The sequence below is a fragment of the Podarcis muralis genome, chromosome 9 (genome assembly GCF_964188315.1).
Source record: "Podarcis muralis chromosome 9, rPodMur119.hap1.1, whole genome shotgun sequence".
In the NCBI taxonomy this organism is placed as follows: Eukaryota; Metazoa; Chordata; class Lepidosauria; order Squamata; family Lacertidae; genus Podarcis; species Podarcis muralis.
In genome coordinates this window covers 60423038-60439969 of record NC_135663.1, presented here as the reverse complement: position 1 = coordinate 60439969, position 16932 = coordinate 60423038, and the positions used below count along the sequence as shown (strand labels likewise).

At 44.1% G+C, this 16932-nt stretch overlaps 1 protein-coding gene across 2 annotated transcripts in view; it reads right to left on the bottom strand.

Annotated features, from left to right (window-relative positions):
- RBM47 (RNA binding motif protein 47) overlaps positions 1 to 8100 on the bottom strand; it is a 94132-nt gene extending 86032 nt beyond the window's left edge. Inside the window, exons 1-2 of one of the 2 annotated variants that reach the window (XM_028743177.2) lie at positions 7724 to 8100; positions 6529 to 6644 (exon numbers count right to left, since the gene is read on the bottom strand). The gene's annotated coding sequence lies outside the window, so the exon portion shown is untranslated. The remainder of the gene's footprint in view (positions 1 to 6528; positions 6645 to 7723) is intronic. The other variant, XM_028743181.2, reaches the window with a different exon arrangement.
- Positions 8101 to 16932: the final 8832 nt, after the last annotated feature.

Genomic DNA, 16932 nt, shown 5'->3' with positions numbered 1-16932 from the left:
TTTACATCTTGATTTTATTCCGTGAACCGCCCTGAGACCCCTGGGTATTGGGCGGTATAGTATGTATGTATGTATGTATGTATGTATGTATGTTTGTATTGGCCTTGCAACAAGTTCAGAGTTCTTTGAGAAGGGGATATTTTATTGCACGGCAGTAAGCATCCTTTTACAGGGCAATCCCAAACATGTTTGCTAAGAAGTAAACCCTATGGGACCAACTGGTCTTAATTCCAGGTAAGTGCTGATAGGGTTATTTCCGTGCTCCATACTCACTGGGAGCAAAGGGTTCTACCATGCAAGGCTCTGGAAGCTGTTCTAAGTGAGTGCTAACCTGAACTCAGACCTTACTTACTCTACCCAGAGAACAGACCGGTGACCTGTGGGAGGGGAGAAGGAGATCGCTTCAAAGTGGGAGGAATCACAGAATCGTAGAATCATGCAGTCAGAAGGGGTCACGAGGGCCTTAAGAGTCCAACCCCTTGTAATGGAGGACAGTCTCAGATATGTCCACTTGAAAAGAAATGGGTGGGGTGGCAGTGGTGGCTGATGCCGCTTGGCACTGGTGGGACAGAAGCCAGGGAGCCCAACGGTATGTGGAGCCAAGAGCTGGTGATAGGTAGGAGCCAGCTAATTTTAGTTTTGTCCCCATCTTCTTCCCCGATGAGTACTACTTCCATCAACGGGTGTCTCTGAAAATTTTTACACATCACTTGGGAAGACAGACGAACTAATGCCAGTGTACTGGAAGAAGCAAAGATCACCAGTGTCGAAGCAATGATTCTTCAACATCCACTTCGCTGGACTGCTCATGCTGTTCGGATGCCTGTTGATCGTCTTCCAAAGCAACTACTCTATTCCGAACTTAAAAATGGAAAGCGTAATGCTGGTGGTCAACAAAAGAAGTTTAAAGACTCTCTCGAGGCAAATCTAAAAAAATGTAGTATGAACAACTGGGAAACACAGGCATGCGAGCTTTTCAGTTAGAGAACAGCCTTTACTAAAGGTGTCATGGACTTTGAAGACGCTCAAACTCAAGACAAAAGGGAGAAATGAGCTAAGAGGAAGGCACCTTTGGCAAATCCACACCGTGATCAACTCTAATCTGGAAACCAATGTCCTCACTGTGGAAGGACGTGTGAATCCAGAATTGGCCTCCACAGTCACTTAAGGACTCACTGTTAAGACCGTGTTTATGGAAGACAATCTTACTCGGCTATGAGGGATCGCCAGAGAAGAAGAAGAAGTCTACAGGGCAACCCTAAGGAGGGAGTAGCTGGCAGGTTGCCCTGTTCTGGATTGGTTGTAGGTAAAAAGACAAGCTGGTAGGAGGATAGACTGAACTTGGAGGGCAGTGGCCTGCTTGGCCCAAAAAACTAGCCTCTACTAGGAGGAGTCTCCTACCCGGTTTGCAGCTCTAGAGGAGTCAGAAAGACCTGTTCTGAAAGAAGGCGTGCCATCTCCATGTGCTTCGGGATTCACTTTGCATTTCCCCACCCTCCAGCTTTGTTCTTTGCATTATGCGCCCTGGGCAGTTCATTTAGAGGCCACGAAACTGAAAACCAAGTGCGTTCTTTCACCCTGCTTGCACAATCCTCCTTCTCTGATGGGAATGGAAGTTTCCCTCCTAGTTTTCACTTCCTCCATGGTGCTATCATCATTGTTTTAAATTAGATTGCAAATTATATTTTGTAGTCAGTGTGTCAGATTGCCGTACTTTTTACAAAGGTGCCAAAAGTGTCTCGCTCACGCAGATTACACAAAACCTGGTGAAAGGGAACAAGACCTGGTTTGTACAGATTCTGCTCTCCCCAACTGCTTTGCAGGATCCTCTATTGGCTCAAAGTAATACAAGCAAGCAGGTGGCGCTGTGGTCTCAACCACTGAGCCTCTTGGGCTTGCTGATCAGAATGTTGGTGGTTGAAAATCCCGCGATGGGGTAAGCTCCCGTTGCTCTGTCCCAGCTCCTGCCAACTTAGCAGTTCGAAAGCATGCCAGTGCAAGTAAATAAATAGGTACCACTGCAGCGGGAAGGTAAATGGTGTTTCCGTGCACGCTGACTTCCGTCATGGTGTCCTGTTGCGCCAGAAGCGGTTTAGTCATGCTGACCACATGACCCGGAAAGCTGTCTGTGGACAAACACTGGCTCCCTTGGCCTGAAAGCGAGATGAGCGCTGCAATCCCATAGTCACCTTTGACTGGACTTAACTGTCCAAGTCCTTTAGCCAGTATGGTGTAGTGGTTAAGAGCGGTGGACTCACAATCTGGTGAACCGGGTTCGCGTCCCCGCTCCTCCACATGCAGCTGCTGGGTGACCTTGGGCTAGTCACACTTCTCTGAAGTCTCTCAGCCTCACTCACCTCACAGAGTGTTTGTTGTGGGGGAGGAAGGGAAAAGGAGATTGTTAGCCGCTTTGAGACTCCTTAGGGTAGTGATAAAGGGGGATATCAAATCCAAACTCTTCTTCTTTTTTTACCTTTTACAAGCAAGCTTAAAGCAGCATTGCTTGTGCATGTTGAAGAGCACTAACATTCCATTTTAGCTCCATGCACCTCTACGGTTTCTAAAGGAATGTTAGTTCTTTACATTATAACTTAGGACTCAGAGCCGATTTGGCAAGGTGAGCTTCTGCTGGAATGCTGCCGGGTTTGGTAAATAGGATCTAGACCCGCCTACCTCCGGCTTGCAGTTACAACTGAAAGGGGAGAGATTTAAGGGGTTTGTTATCTGATGGTTGCATTGTAGCTGGAGAAGAGGGCAGCCGGGAGGAATTTATCGGTTTTCTCCTGCCTCCAGCAGAGGCAGGACAATTCCAGCAGAACATGCCACCCAGCCAGCCAGATCAAAGGTAAAATGAAAGATGTACAAGCTTTTCCGACCACAGGACTGAAGTAAGGGGAGATGGGTAGGAGAAGGAGACACACAGATTATTTGGCCCTTTGGAAGTCTGGATGAACAGGAGTTCTGTTTAATAGACCAGCCATGGATCGTTGCAAGTCCATTACTAATTACATGCAAATAAAGCTGTTTAAGGGGACGCGGGTGGCGCTGTGGGTAAAAGCCTCAGTGCCTAGGGCTTGCCAATCGGAAGGTCGGCGGTTCTAATCCCCGCGGCGGGGTTCGCTCCCGTTGCTCGGTCCCAGTGCCTGCCAACCTAGCAGTTCGAAAGCACCCCCGGTTGCAAGTAGATAAATAGAGACCGCTTACTGGCGGGAAGGTAAACGGCGTTTCCGTGTGCGGCTCTGGCTCGCCAGAGCAGCGATGTCACGCTAGCCACGTGACCCGGAAGTGTCTCCGGACAGCACTGGCCCCCGGCCTCTTGAGTGAGATGGGCGCACAACCCTAAAGTCTGTCAAGACTGGCCCGTAAGGGCAGGGGTACCTTTACCTTTTTAAAGCTGTTTAAAATACAAAACGAGACTGATAAAATGCTTGCAGAATAATAGCTAATCACTACAGGTGTGGTGATTTCAGTCTTGTAGGCTCTAGTTATTTTCTAGTATCCCATGATCTACCAATGTGATTTGATTTTACCAAAAACAAAACAAAACAAAACCCACAGGATCTCTAAATTGTTTTAAGGCGTGACTCACATATATTAAGCAATCCTGGGTCTCCCCTCGTACAGAAGAAAATAAGAAAGGTCTTGCTTAGCAAATTGTTAGTAAAAATGCCAGCAATCTTTGATCATTGACTGAGAATTGGCCAGTGATCTGTCTTTCAACCAACCCTGACCAACCCAATCTATCAGTAAGCTTCCACCTTACTGATAGTTTTATTACTTCTCAGTTTTATTTTTATGAGGGATGTGTGATATGGTTATTTATTATATGGTATGATGATGATGATTGCAGTATATCTCCGTAGAATCCATCAGCATGAAAAACGGCTTGGAATTGTTACACAAATAAACATGATAGGGCACTATCAATTAAGATAATCAAGAAAACTTAATGAGAGAGCTTACTGTACTCTTATAAAAACTGCCTCCAGATCTTAGCATGTCTGTTGTCCTTGCAATTAATAAGAAGCTATTGTGCTTGTTTGAAGATGTTGTGTCACCCAAACCCCTTAGGTTCCAGCTACACAAAGCTGACTTTATCTTGACAAAGATACTGAGAAGATGTGTTTGATCTTGGCAAGAGGTAGGTGTACCATGAACCATGTTATGGAAGGGGAGAAAGTCTAAGGGGGCGAAATTCTTAAGAGAGTCCTTTTGACTGGAAACAAATAAAAGGACAGTCCCTCTTCCCATGTTGTATATGGAAAAATATGAAGCGAGCATCCAAATACAAAGATACAGACTCTTATGATATAAAATGCAAGCAGAAATTATGGCAGAAAGGCCATTCATAAGCTCCTGAATGACTTGTCAGACTTACAGCCTGAATGAAGGGTGCTTAAGCCTGACTGAGCACAGGGGATTTATTTCCTAATATGTGTCTTTAGGATTCCAGGCTTATTGCTACATAAAAATCACATATTGATAATGCTGTAAATGGATGAAAGCTTTCAGCACAGAGGGGGAGGCGCAACCCACTAATAAAACATATTTTAATCACATTAAGTCGCATTGATTTCATTTTAATATACAGTGCAATTCTGCCCATGCTCACGAGATGTTCCACTATGTTCATTAGGGCCTTATCCCAGAAACATGTGAGGCTAACCTTGTCTTACTTGAAATGCCTACTGATTTCAGCCTTAGTATAATAAAACCCACATCTTTTACAATGATAAGCTGAAAATGATTAATGGTTTTGCAGCACTATGATATGACCATGTGATACTGGAAAACCCAAAGCCAATAAAATAATCTCGTACTACAACGTGGCTTCCTACGATTGCTCAGGTCATGGCAGAACAAACTCTTAGGTGAATCTGCTGTTGAAATCATTGCCTGGAAAGAGGGGGGCCACAGGTATTGTCTCTACAACTTGCCAGAGTAGGGAAAAACATATGCAAAAAGTCCAGATGCATAAAATGAGTGTATCTTCCATCAGATTTTTAATCTATTAGGTATTGGGGGGAAGAGGTCACGCCATTAAAAAATGGGTTTTTAAGCAAAAATACTTTTCGGAGGAGAAGCAGTAGCTGTTTTTGCAGCAGTGCTTTGTGAATCACAATTTAGAAAACCCCAAAGGACACACTGTCCTTTTTGCACGGGACACAGGAATCAAGGCATCTCATTCTGCAGGCCATTTTTCAAACACATGACGTTGCTCTTGGGGTGAGCGGGCTCCTTTCCAAGGACCCGGCCTCACGCCAGAAGGTCACGGAGACGCACGCAGAACTTCTTGTTAAGAAATTCGCCAGGCATACGCTCCACAAAATGGGCTCAATCCGAAGCCTCTTTGGTTCACAAGACAGACAGTCCCCAAGTCATATTGAGGAGGTGAAACAATTGCACACAGAAGCTTTCACAAGCGGACAATTAACCAGAATCCAATCGGCCTTAGTCAACAGCACCCTGTCCAAATTGAGACGAATGCAAGACTTTTGTAATGTTTTCATCACAAGTGAAAAGTGCAATGGGTTGAAATCACACAATGATGGTAGATTGGGCTGCTGCTACCACCTCTGTGTTAACTTGTATGGAAAATACGAGTGTGTGGGGGGAATTACAAACGCACAGGAACATTTCCTTCTCCATTTATAATTAGACAGCATTTTCATTTTGCCCATAAAGCTCTCCCAGGAAAGGGGGGGGAGTAGAAGAAACAGCATGTTTCTGCTCTTATCTTGTTTTCCTCTCCCACAGTGTAAGCTGAATTCGGTTTTTAAGTTTCTGTTTAAACCGCGCATGATCTTTCCACCCTTGCATTCTGGCACCTGTATCCCACACTTGCATACCAAGGGAAAAGAAGGTTGCAAAAACTCGGGAAATCACAGGACTCATAACAGCAGAACGACTTGCTACATATTTGTTGCAACAGACCAAATAGTTTCCTTTTCCCCTTGAAATCACGTAAGCTCAATGCCGGTCTCCTTCTCTTTAAAACAAAAAAAGGGCACTTGCTGTGCAACTGTCCAAGATAACTTTAAAGAAAGGGGGGGGGAGCAGGAAAGCTCACTCTGCTATGAGATCCAAAACATTCCTAGAGCCAACATTTCTGTACAGAAACACCACTTAGATGACCTCAATTAACAGATGGGGTAGAATTAAGGGCATGTTTTGAGATGAAATAATGCTCATTATCGAGATTTTATCATTGCCTTGCCTTCCTCCTGTTAGGATTTTAATTCAGGAAACTGGAAATAAATGATACAATTCATCTACATAAGGATAGCCCAGTTCCTACCCTGGTCACACTGGAGTCCTTGGGATTTTATAGGACCATCCTATAAATATTTACTTGGTAATAAGCTTGTATAATATGGAAATATTACAGTCTAATACTGTGCAGGATTGCAGCCAAAGTCACTTCTAACCAAATGGATCAGTCAGAGCAAGCCCGCTGGTAATAAAAAATAAAAAATCCACCACCCCCTTTAAAATCACAGTGCGGTACTAATAACCACATTTACTCACATGCAGTCCTGTTGAATTCAATGGGGCATAGTCGCAGCCAAGCTGGGTTTAGGATCTCAGATAAGCTTCAAGGCTATTTTGTTCTATGAAACACGCTGCTAAGTCTTTTGTTAATCCTGAGAAAGGATATTCATTATCTTGTTAACATGCCAAGCATTACTTTATTTTCAGTGTTGATTTAATATCGGGGTTTAGTACTGATCTAAAGGGATTTGTTTGTTTGTTTGTTTGTTTGTTTGTTTGTTTGTTTGGGCTGCCATACGTCCGGATTTTCCCGGACATTACCGAGGTTTCAAAGGTGCAATTGACGTCTGAGGGGAATTTGCGGTGCTTTGTCCTGGATCTCAGGCAAGCCAATCAGAAAATTGCGAGTTTTCCTTAAAAAAAAAAAATCTCAACAATTTGGGGGGTGTTTTTCTTCTTATAATACAATGCTATAGATACATTGTCATTCAGATCTAATTTAGGGTTGCTACTCATCCGGACTTGGGCATTTTTGTTAAAAAAAATAAATCTCAGCAACTTTGGTGTTTGTCTAAAAGAAGCTCGACAATTTTGGTGGTTTCCAAAAAAATGAAAACCTCAACCATTTTGGGGGTGTCCTGGTTTTTACTTTATGAGCTACAGCAACCCTTTATTCCTGAGGAGGGCACAAAGGTGGGTTTATTCACTTAGGAATTCTTAAAGTTTGAGACAAGCAGGTCAGCCAATTCTGCTCTTAAAACAAAAGAACACGACCTTCTCTCTCTCTCTCTCTCTCACACACACACACAAAGAAATAAAAAAGAAAAAGCAGTTTACCATCCCAATAACATAGCTTAAGAAGCAGACTAACGGAACATGCAGAGCTTGCAAGTATGGCATCGAAAATAAGAAATCAAGCTGACAAGCTGACGAGGAGGGAATACCTTGTAGAAATTTGATCTCGGATACAAATTCCAGGTAGACGATACCTTGTGACCAGCAGCTGATAATATTAAACTTGCGGGAACATGGGAAATAAGGGGAAGGAATTAAGGTATATGCAGCTAAGCAAGATGTCCAAAGAGCCGTCAGGGAAGTCTCAAAGAACAGCTGCAGAAGAATGCAAAAGAATGCAAAACTGGAAACTTAAAAATAAAAGAATGGAAAGCGTAGTTTGAGGAGAAGACAGGAGCCTCAAAGCCCACACAATGGCACCAAGAAGTCTGCCTACCTGCATAGAAAGTCAGCTTAGCAGCCTTTGCAGGAATCCGGTAAATCTGGACCGCGAGTTAATGCATCTTTTTGCATTTGCAGGTGTGTTGGCCTGTTCAGACGAGAAGTGTTGAGATACCACTCGCCTCGTCCTTTGGCAATTTTCTGGAGACTGGAAAGGCGAAAAAGTTGTAATGAGCCAACCCAAAAAGGGGAAAAAATACCCTCCCTTCTCATGGGCCTGAAAGACGCATTCCAGAAAGGCGAAAAGGAGCGCTAATCGGTTAGACCAAATTCCTGACTGGGCATAAAGCCTTAAAGTTAAGCTATTCCGCTTCCAGAACTTAAGTCTTCTGCCTCTTTTGCTGAAGCTGTGGGAAATGTCGGTCTCAGGCCTTCCCCGCCCCGACAGTTCCCTTTCTTCACAGTAGCGAGGTTGTCTCTTGTCTACTCCCAGCCTTCAAACTCACCAAACCAGATTCCACCCCCCCCCCAACAACAACAACTTCCCATAAATCTGAACTGAAATTTTATCCTGTTCGGCTAGCTGCCCGAAGGCCAGTTTATCGTCCTTGCTGTTTCAGCAAGGTAGATAACTGTGCACTAGGGCTGCTGGGCATCCCTATTTTCCAGAACACGTCCCCAAAAACGGCGTCCTGGGCAATTTCCCCGAAATCGGGCAAGTGTCCTGGGAAAGCGGCAATTGTGCCAAAAAGGCCAGAAGAAGAAAAGCTCTGTAACTCGAAAGCCTTTGTACTAAAGAAAGCTCCATGACTTTGGGGGTTGTCTGAAAAAACTCTGGGGGTTTCCCTTAATAATAAATAAATAAATAAATAAATTAGATAGATAGATAGATGATAGATAGATAGATAGATAGATAGATAGATAGATAGATAGATAGATAGATGATAGCTAGATGATAGATAGCTAGATGATAGATAGATAGATAGATAGATAGATAGATAGATAGATAGATGATAGATGATAGATAGATAGATAGATGATAGATAGATAGATAGATAGATAGATAGATAGATAGATAGATAGATAGATAGATGATGATAGATAGATGATAGATAGATAGATAGATAGATAGATAGATAGATAGATAGATAGATAGATAGATAGATAGATAGATAGAGATAGATAGATGATAGATAGATGATAGATAGATAGATAGATGATAGATAGATTAAATAAAACTTGGACCATAGAAGAACACACCAGAATACTAAGGGCATATTCTGAGGATCTTTTCCACATGACCTTGCTTCCATGAGAGGTTTCCCCAACCTGGTGCACTCCAGATATTTTGGACCACAGTTCCCATCATCCCTGACCACTGCATGGGGAATTCGGTGTGTAGCAATTGGTGAAAAATCTTGCTCCCCCTATAAAAATTTTAAGGGGAGTTGAATATTTTATTTTATTCAATCCTGATTTCCAGGGTTGTTGACAAGCTCACTTTATGCACGGGTGGCACTGTGGTGTAAACCACTGAGCCCCTTGGGCTTGCTGATCAGAAGGTTGATGGTTCAAATCCCCACAACAGGGTGAGCTCCCGTTGCTCTTTCCCAGCTCCCGCCAACCTATCAGTTTGAAAGCAGACCAGTGCAAGTAGATAAATAGGTACCGCTGTGTGGGAAGGTAAACAGCTTTTCCGTGCGCTTTGGCTTCTGTCACAGTGTTCCGTCGCGCCAGAAGTGGTTTAGTCATGCTGGCCACATGACCCGAAAGCTGTCTGTGGACAAACACCGGCTCCCTCAGCCTGAAAGCAAGATGAGTGCCGCAACCCCATAATCACCTTTGACTGGACTTAACCGTCCAGGGGTCCTTTATCTTTACCTTTTTACCTATGCAATTGGGAGTACCCACCCTTAGAACGTCATGAATTCCATCGCGGGAGGCGGGGAGTGATTCTGTTGTACTCACCTGGTGTTATAGCACACCTGAAGTCGTTGGTGCCATTGGAGGTTGGGGCAGAGATTGTGACAATTTGATTGTTTCTGTCCACTTTCAACCGTTTATCTGGCTAAATAAAAATAAAAATGCACCCCACCCCTCAGTCTAAAGCTACTTCCAGTTTTTTGGGAAAGAAACAAAAAGGGAAACTAGTTGAGAAACAATAAGTAAGTTCTTCTGATCTCCCTTGACAGTTGCTTGGAGAGCTCCAAACAAAACACCGAGGGTTATAGAAATCCAGGTATACTCCATCCATCTGACATTACTCACACCCCGCTGTTTCGAGGCAAATCTGACCTGATGAGTTTGCGCAAAGCACAAAATCTCATCCCGCCCCGTGCATCTTGTTCAACAGAATCCGTGACTCAAAACCAACGCTGCTGCAGAAGAGGAAGCAGCCACCATCAGAAATATTTCTGAAAGCAGTAATTCCTGCTTGCATTATTACGCAACGGAGGCCGGGACCGGGGGGAGAGAGAAATGCGATGGCTTCATTTTTTTGAATGACTGGTTCCAGTTCTTTTTCTAAAAGAATGTTTAGGGGTACAGTACTCTCATTTTGACTCAAGAAAACCACCATTTTATAGTTCAAATCAGGGGAAATAAATACAGTAAATGGACAAAAGTACAAAGATTCACAAAATGTTTAGGGGTGTGCGTACCCCTGCGTACCCTCAGAAAAAAGCATTGGTTGGTTCTATCAGTGGGGATCGACAGGGCAACTTTTCAGTGTCTTCTAGGGTTGCTATATTCCCCAAAAGGAAAATCCAAACAAAATTGTTATGCTCCCCCCCCCCCAAATCATTTTGGGACTTTGGGAATTTTTAAATAAAAATTTCACCCTACTTGCCATACGTCTGAGGTTTTTTGCTGGCTGATTCCAGGACATGTCCGGGAGACCCAGATGCATGGCATGCAAGTTTGGCTGTGCCTATGGGAATCTCAGACTCTCTGCCTACCCGCTTTGAACAGCAAGCTGCTTTTGAAAGTCCCTTAAATTTCGGGAGAACTTTGCCATGTGATCTGGTAAAGGAAAGAGGAAACAGGCTCAAAGCAGCCTTAGGAGGAGGCAGCTCATTCAGTTGGTGCCTTAGTCTCCCCCCACTCTGCCTGCTTCCCCCATCTGAAATTGTAAGAATATCATCGTCATCCATAATGATGTTGCTATTGTTATTGTTATACTCCGCAGTTAGCTGTGCAGATTCCTTATGAATCTAGAGGAATCATAGAATTGTAGAGTTGGAAAGAATCGTAAGGATCATCTATTCCAACCCCCTGCAAAGCAGGAATCTTCTGCCCAAGATGAGTCTCGAACTCACAACCCTGAGAATAACAGTCTTGTGCTCTGCTGAGTGAGCTATCCCAGGTGGCATAGGATTGTACTGTATGGTGCTTTGGAGCATTCAAGGACTTTCACATAGAGTATATTGCTATAATAATCCCTACAACAAATTCATGAGATTGTATTTACCTGGGAATAATCCGCAGTGAATTTTTGAGTGAGCAGAGATTACATAAAATTGCTTTATCGTTCGTATGAGGCCAGGGGCCTGTGTGCTATGCTCAAAATTTCTATAGTTTGTATACACATATGCCTGGATAATTGTCATGCCTCGCCCGCCCCCCCCCCCAAGAATCCTGGGAACTGTAGTTTGTGTGAGGGGTTCAAGAGATCTTCAGACTCTTGTCCAGAGCTACGGCTCCTTGAGGAGAAGGCATAGCTGTTGAACCAGTTTAAGTCTGTAATGCAGATAAGCCCCTGGTAGTTTGCAGATTACAACATTTCTCTCTGTGAAAGATGAGAAATCAGAGAATTAAGTTTTCAGCAAGGGCACATTTGTGCAACAATGAAGAGGTCTGAAGCAACCCTTGCCTTCCTTACTCTTTTCTATTTTTTGACTTGGAATAGCGTTGAAACGCTTTGGATTTGATATATTTTCAGTGAAGACAAAGGTAGCCAAAGTGAAACCAAGATTCCTGTACAAAACTGAAGAAACCACTTATTGATTAATAACAAATTGTTGGAATACCAACTAGCAATAATAACTATTAACGATTGTTTGGGCTAGGACATCAAGCATTTCCCCTAACATCTAGTTTCTCTGAACTGATGGCAGATTTGAGTACAAATTAATATAAAGTCATATTTCCTCCATTGTATTTTGAACATGTTTTCATTTCAGTTTGAGATTTAGGAATAACCATTCTGCAATCAGCCTGGTTACACTTTAGCAATGTTCATACTTTTTTTTCTAATGGAAACCCCTCCGTCCCTCCCGCAATCATTTTCAGACTGATGCAGGAGATCTTTGTGCACCAGAAATACCCATTGACTTCTATGGAGGAGGTGGCTTCTGAGTGCATTCGTTTTCAGGTGTGCAGCAGCCTGCTAATGAAATCCACAGAGAAGCACATTCAGAAGTCTGGCCAGTTCAGAGGGGGAAATGGGCATTTCGTGCTCCTCTGTGTTTGGCAGCTCCTGCTGAGTAATATCTTCCATTAGGGAAGTGAAACTGAGACCCAGTACAACGGAAGCATTTGAGCAGGAAATTGTAGACTTAGGTGGCAGCCTAGGGGTCCTAGTTTGAGGAACACACGTGGGATTCTGAGAAAGCGTTTGGATGGAGAAGGAAGACGGTGCCACAAAAACATGAATCCAAGGCATAGGTCCTCCTCAGGGCAAAATGAGGCTTTATTTCACCTGGGTCAAAGACCCAGTTTGGCACAAACCTGCGCAGGCTGAGAGCCTCAATGGAGCCCCTCTGGAGACTTCACCTGGGGCAAAAGAAACCCCAGCTAGCCCCACTCCCTAGCTACAGCTCTGGGTCCTCCCGATTTTTACACTGGGCTTCTTCCAGGCTCCGATCATAGATCACATCTGACCTCACCTTAGCCATTTGTTCATTCAAATGCTATGAGGTATGCCTTGATATTGGCTGCAGGTCTTCTTCTTTGGCGATCCCTCGTAGCCGAGTAAGATTGTCTTCCATGAACATGGTCTTAAGAGTGAGTCTGTACGTGACTGTGGGGGCCAATTCTGGATCCACACGTTCTTCCACAGTGGGGACATAGGTTTCCGGGCAGGAGTTGATTACGGTGAGGGTTTGCCAAGCGTGTCTTCCTCTTAGCACGTTTCTCCCTTTTGTCCTCAGTTCTAGCGTGTTCAAAGCCCATGACACCTTTGGTAACGGCTGTTCTCCAAATGGAGCGCTCGCAGGCAAGTGTTTCCCAGTTGTCGATGCTTATGTTACATTTTTAAAGATTTGCCTTGAGAGAGTCTTTAAACCTCTTTTGTTGACCACCAGCATTATGATTTCCATTTTTAAGTTTGGAATAGAGTAGTTGCTTTGGAGGGATGCGGGTGGCGCTGTGGGTTCAAGCCTCAGCGTCTAGGACTTGCCGATCGAAAGCGTCTAGGACGTGCACTCCCGTTGCTCGGTCCCAGCGCCTGCCAACCTAGCAGTTCGAAAGCACCTTCGGGTGCAAGTAGATAAATAGGGACCGCTTACTAGCGGGAAGGTAAACGGCGTTCCGTGTGCTGCGCTGGCTAGCCAGATGCAGCTTTGTCACACTGGCCACGTGACCCGGAAGTGTCTGCGGACAGCGCTGGCTCCCGGCCTATAGAGTGAGATGAGCGCACAACCCTAGAGTCTGGCAAGACTGGCCCGTATGGGCAGGGGTACCTTTACCTTTACCTTTTAGTTGCTTTGGAAGACGATACTCAGGCATCCAAACAACATGACCAGTCCAAGATTCCCAAGCCCTCTGCTGTTGCTTTTCTAAAAGTCACCCTGTTTGGATGAGACAGGGCACAGGCCTTGCACTTGGGGCAAGCACAACTCTCTGTTGCTTCCCTATAAGGAGGTGGGCATTTCCCAAATCAATTTTTTCTGTGTATTGCCAAAGGCCTTTACAATGGACGACAGGGAATAAAAGGAGACTTTAATCCAAAATCGTAACCTGCAGCAGTTTGCAACATAAAAAGAAATGCACAACATGAAGGCTTAAGTTCGGAGTGCAATCACATAGCTGGAACAGCGTTTCCAGGCTGCCAGCGCAAATGCATTGCTGCCATTTCATGCCCTGCTTTGGCTGCTCACAACAGCCCAGTTGCTTGGACAGAATGTTCCGGGAAACTGTTTGCTAAAAGAAGGAAGTAAAAAAAAAAAAGATAAAAGAGAGGGGGTTGCTCAGCCACCTCATATTTACAGGTAAAGCAGCCTCGCCTTGAAAACTGTAAGAATGTGACCGTCCTCAAAGTTTTAATACAATCTTTGGCATCATTTTCTACCCCACCCACATGAAACTGTAACCTCTAGGTACAGTTAGAGGGCATGTCTCTGTAATCATGTCAGCTCCAGGTGAGCAGTTTAGAAATGTCAGAGATAAACCGGTTCTTATATTAGGCGGAGCTATTCAAGAGTACCTTGGTAACACCAATAACAAGCCTCTAATTATGATGTTGCTCTAATGCAATGCAATAAAACAAAAACATTACAAGACCTATAAAACTTGGCCTATTATTCTCCTTGCGAGCTGCATATTGTAAAAATAAGAAGCTGTAAGGAAACAGGCTCTTTAGCCTCAGCTTGGTGGTTAGAGCATCTTTTTCTGTGCAGAAGGTCTCAGGTTCAACCTGCAGCATCTGCAGGCAGGCTGGAAGAGAACCTGGTCTGAAATCCTGGACAGATGCTGCCAGTCAGTCAGTACAGACAGCACTGAGCTGAAATCCAGCATCGCCTGAGCTCTGTGAGTGCAGGTTTCTCCCGACTGAAGTGCAGAGTGTTTGAGAACCGGGACATTTGCAGGGAAACCAAAATGCTTGTTCACAAAGCTATTGCACTACCTACCTTGCTGTACGCTTGTGAAACATGGACCGCTTATAAACACCATCTCCAACTCCTCGAAAGATTCCATCGGCAGTGTCTCCGAAAAATTTTATATATCACTTGGGAAGACACTTGGCGAACTAATGCCAGTGTACTGGAAGAAGCAAATATCACCAGTGTCAAAGCAATAATTCTTCAACATCAAATTTGTTGGACTGGTCATGCTGTTCGGACGCCTGGTGATCGTCTTCCAAAGCAACTACTCTATTCCCAACTTAGGAATGGTAAGCATAATGCTGGTGATCAACAAAAGATGTTTAAAGACTCTCTCAAGGCAAATCTAAAAAAAAAGTAGTATAAACACCAACAACTGGGAAATACTGGCCTGCGAGCGCTCCAATTGGAGAACACCTTTTACCAAAGGTGTCATGGGCTTTGAAGACACTCGAACCCAGGACAAAAGGGAGAAACAAGCTAAGAGGAAAGCATGTTTGGCAAACCCTCACCAGGATCAACTCCCGCCTGGAAGCCTATGTCCCCACTGTGGAAGGACGTGTGCATCCACAATTGGTCTCCACAGTCACTTACGGACTCACTTTTAAAACTGTGCTTATGGAAGACAATCTTATTTGGCTACGAGTGATCGCCAAAGAAGAAGTTGGACAATGGCCCAATTCAGTAGAAGGCAGTTTCTTCTGTTGCTGTCTTAACATTCTAAACATGACGCCAATTTTGATTTACGTCCAAGGATCCGCTGAGCCCAGAACTTGCCTTTACCTGTCATTAAATAAGGAGAGATTAACAGAGGAAGGAGCCTCCTGATTTTCCAGGGACTGGAATTTACAGAAGCTGTTCCCATTTCTGATTTGATCCAAGAATTTCCTGCTTCTCCTTAGGACGTCTCCCTTTTCATCAGAGAACTGTTGGAGGGTATGGAATGGCCCAACCCCTGTACCACCTGAAGGCAGCCCTACGTAGTGAAGTTTTAAAATGTTTTATTTCATTTTTATATATGTTGGAAGCTTCCCAGCATAGCCGGGGCAACCCAATCAGATGGGTGGCTTATAAATATTATTATTATTACAGTGATATCTCGGTTTTCGGACGTTTCCATTGATGAACATTTTGGTTTTTGAACACCGTAAACCCGGAAGTAAATGTTCCGGTTTTCGAACATGCCTCGGAAGTTGAACACGCCTCATGGCTTCCACTGAGTGCAATGTCCTGAGGCCTAGCCGTCAGCTGTTGAGTTTTTGGTTTTTGAACGTTTCAGAACACGAATGGTCTTCCGGAATGGATTACGTTCGAAAACCGAGGTACCACTGTATTTTTATTGAATGGAGCACCCCTTTTTTCATTGGAGAAATGTTGGAGGATGTGCATAATCTGGATAACTATCATGTCCCAGCCCTGTGCTCAAAAAGCATCTAACCTGCACATCTTTGAAGTCTTTGCACAGTAAATACGCCAAACGCCGTACAATTGGCACATTTTTTCAAATTTTAGGAGATGCACTGATATAAATTGTACCTTGCATTAGTGCGCCACATTTAGGCTGTGAACAACGGTTGCTGCTATTTGACGATCCAACCACCAACATCAATTTCCTACTAAGGAGTACCGCCAGCAAGGCTCTAGCGAAACCAGAAATGCCACTTCTGGCTTTTGCTCGGAGGCAGAATAGGCATTTGCCATGCAGGGCTTTGTTTTTATTTTCACCACTCCTTTAGGCCAAGAAGGCCTACAGTCAGACTTTCCAGTTAAGACATCTTGGCAGCGGGCCACAAGGAGCTCCAATCTCTCAGCTGCACCAATTTGTCATTTCTGTAGGCTGGAAAAACATGCCTTTTAAACTGGCATTCCAGGAAGCACCACAAGGCGGAGGGAACCCCGATCAGTATGCAGTGGTCATGTAAATACGAGTATCAGGAAATGTTCTGCACAGAATTTGAAAGATTCTAAAACCCATGTTCGAAATAACCCTTTTAAAAAACCAGAAGCTTTTCTTTTGGGAATTATACGGACAGAACTACCTAAACTGTATAGAAACTTTTATTTATGCATGCTACTACAGCAGCAAGCCCCTACTTCCAAAATGGAAAGAAGCAGAAGTACCAGCAAAAGAAGAATGGACACAAAAACTTATGTTTGATTCTCTGAGGAATATGGCCTGATCCAAACGGAGAAAGTACGGTTCCAATAAGCTCCCCGCCACCTATGTTTCCATGACCCAACGAAGGGAGAACAGCATGATCTAAATTGTCCTTCATCGCAAAGTTCCTCCCCACAAAAAAATCCCCACTGAATAGCTTCCCTAAAAGTCAACATTTCACAAAGGGCCATTGTCAAAAGTACAGAAAGGGAGAGATGGATGATGTTTCTTCATGCCAGCGTTGCATATGTCTGGATGAGAACCAAATTTCGACTGGCTAGGAAG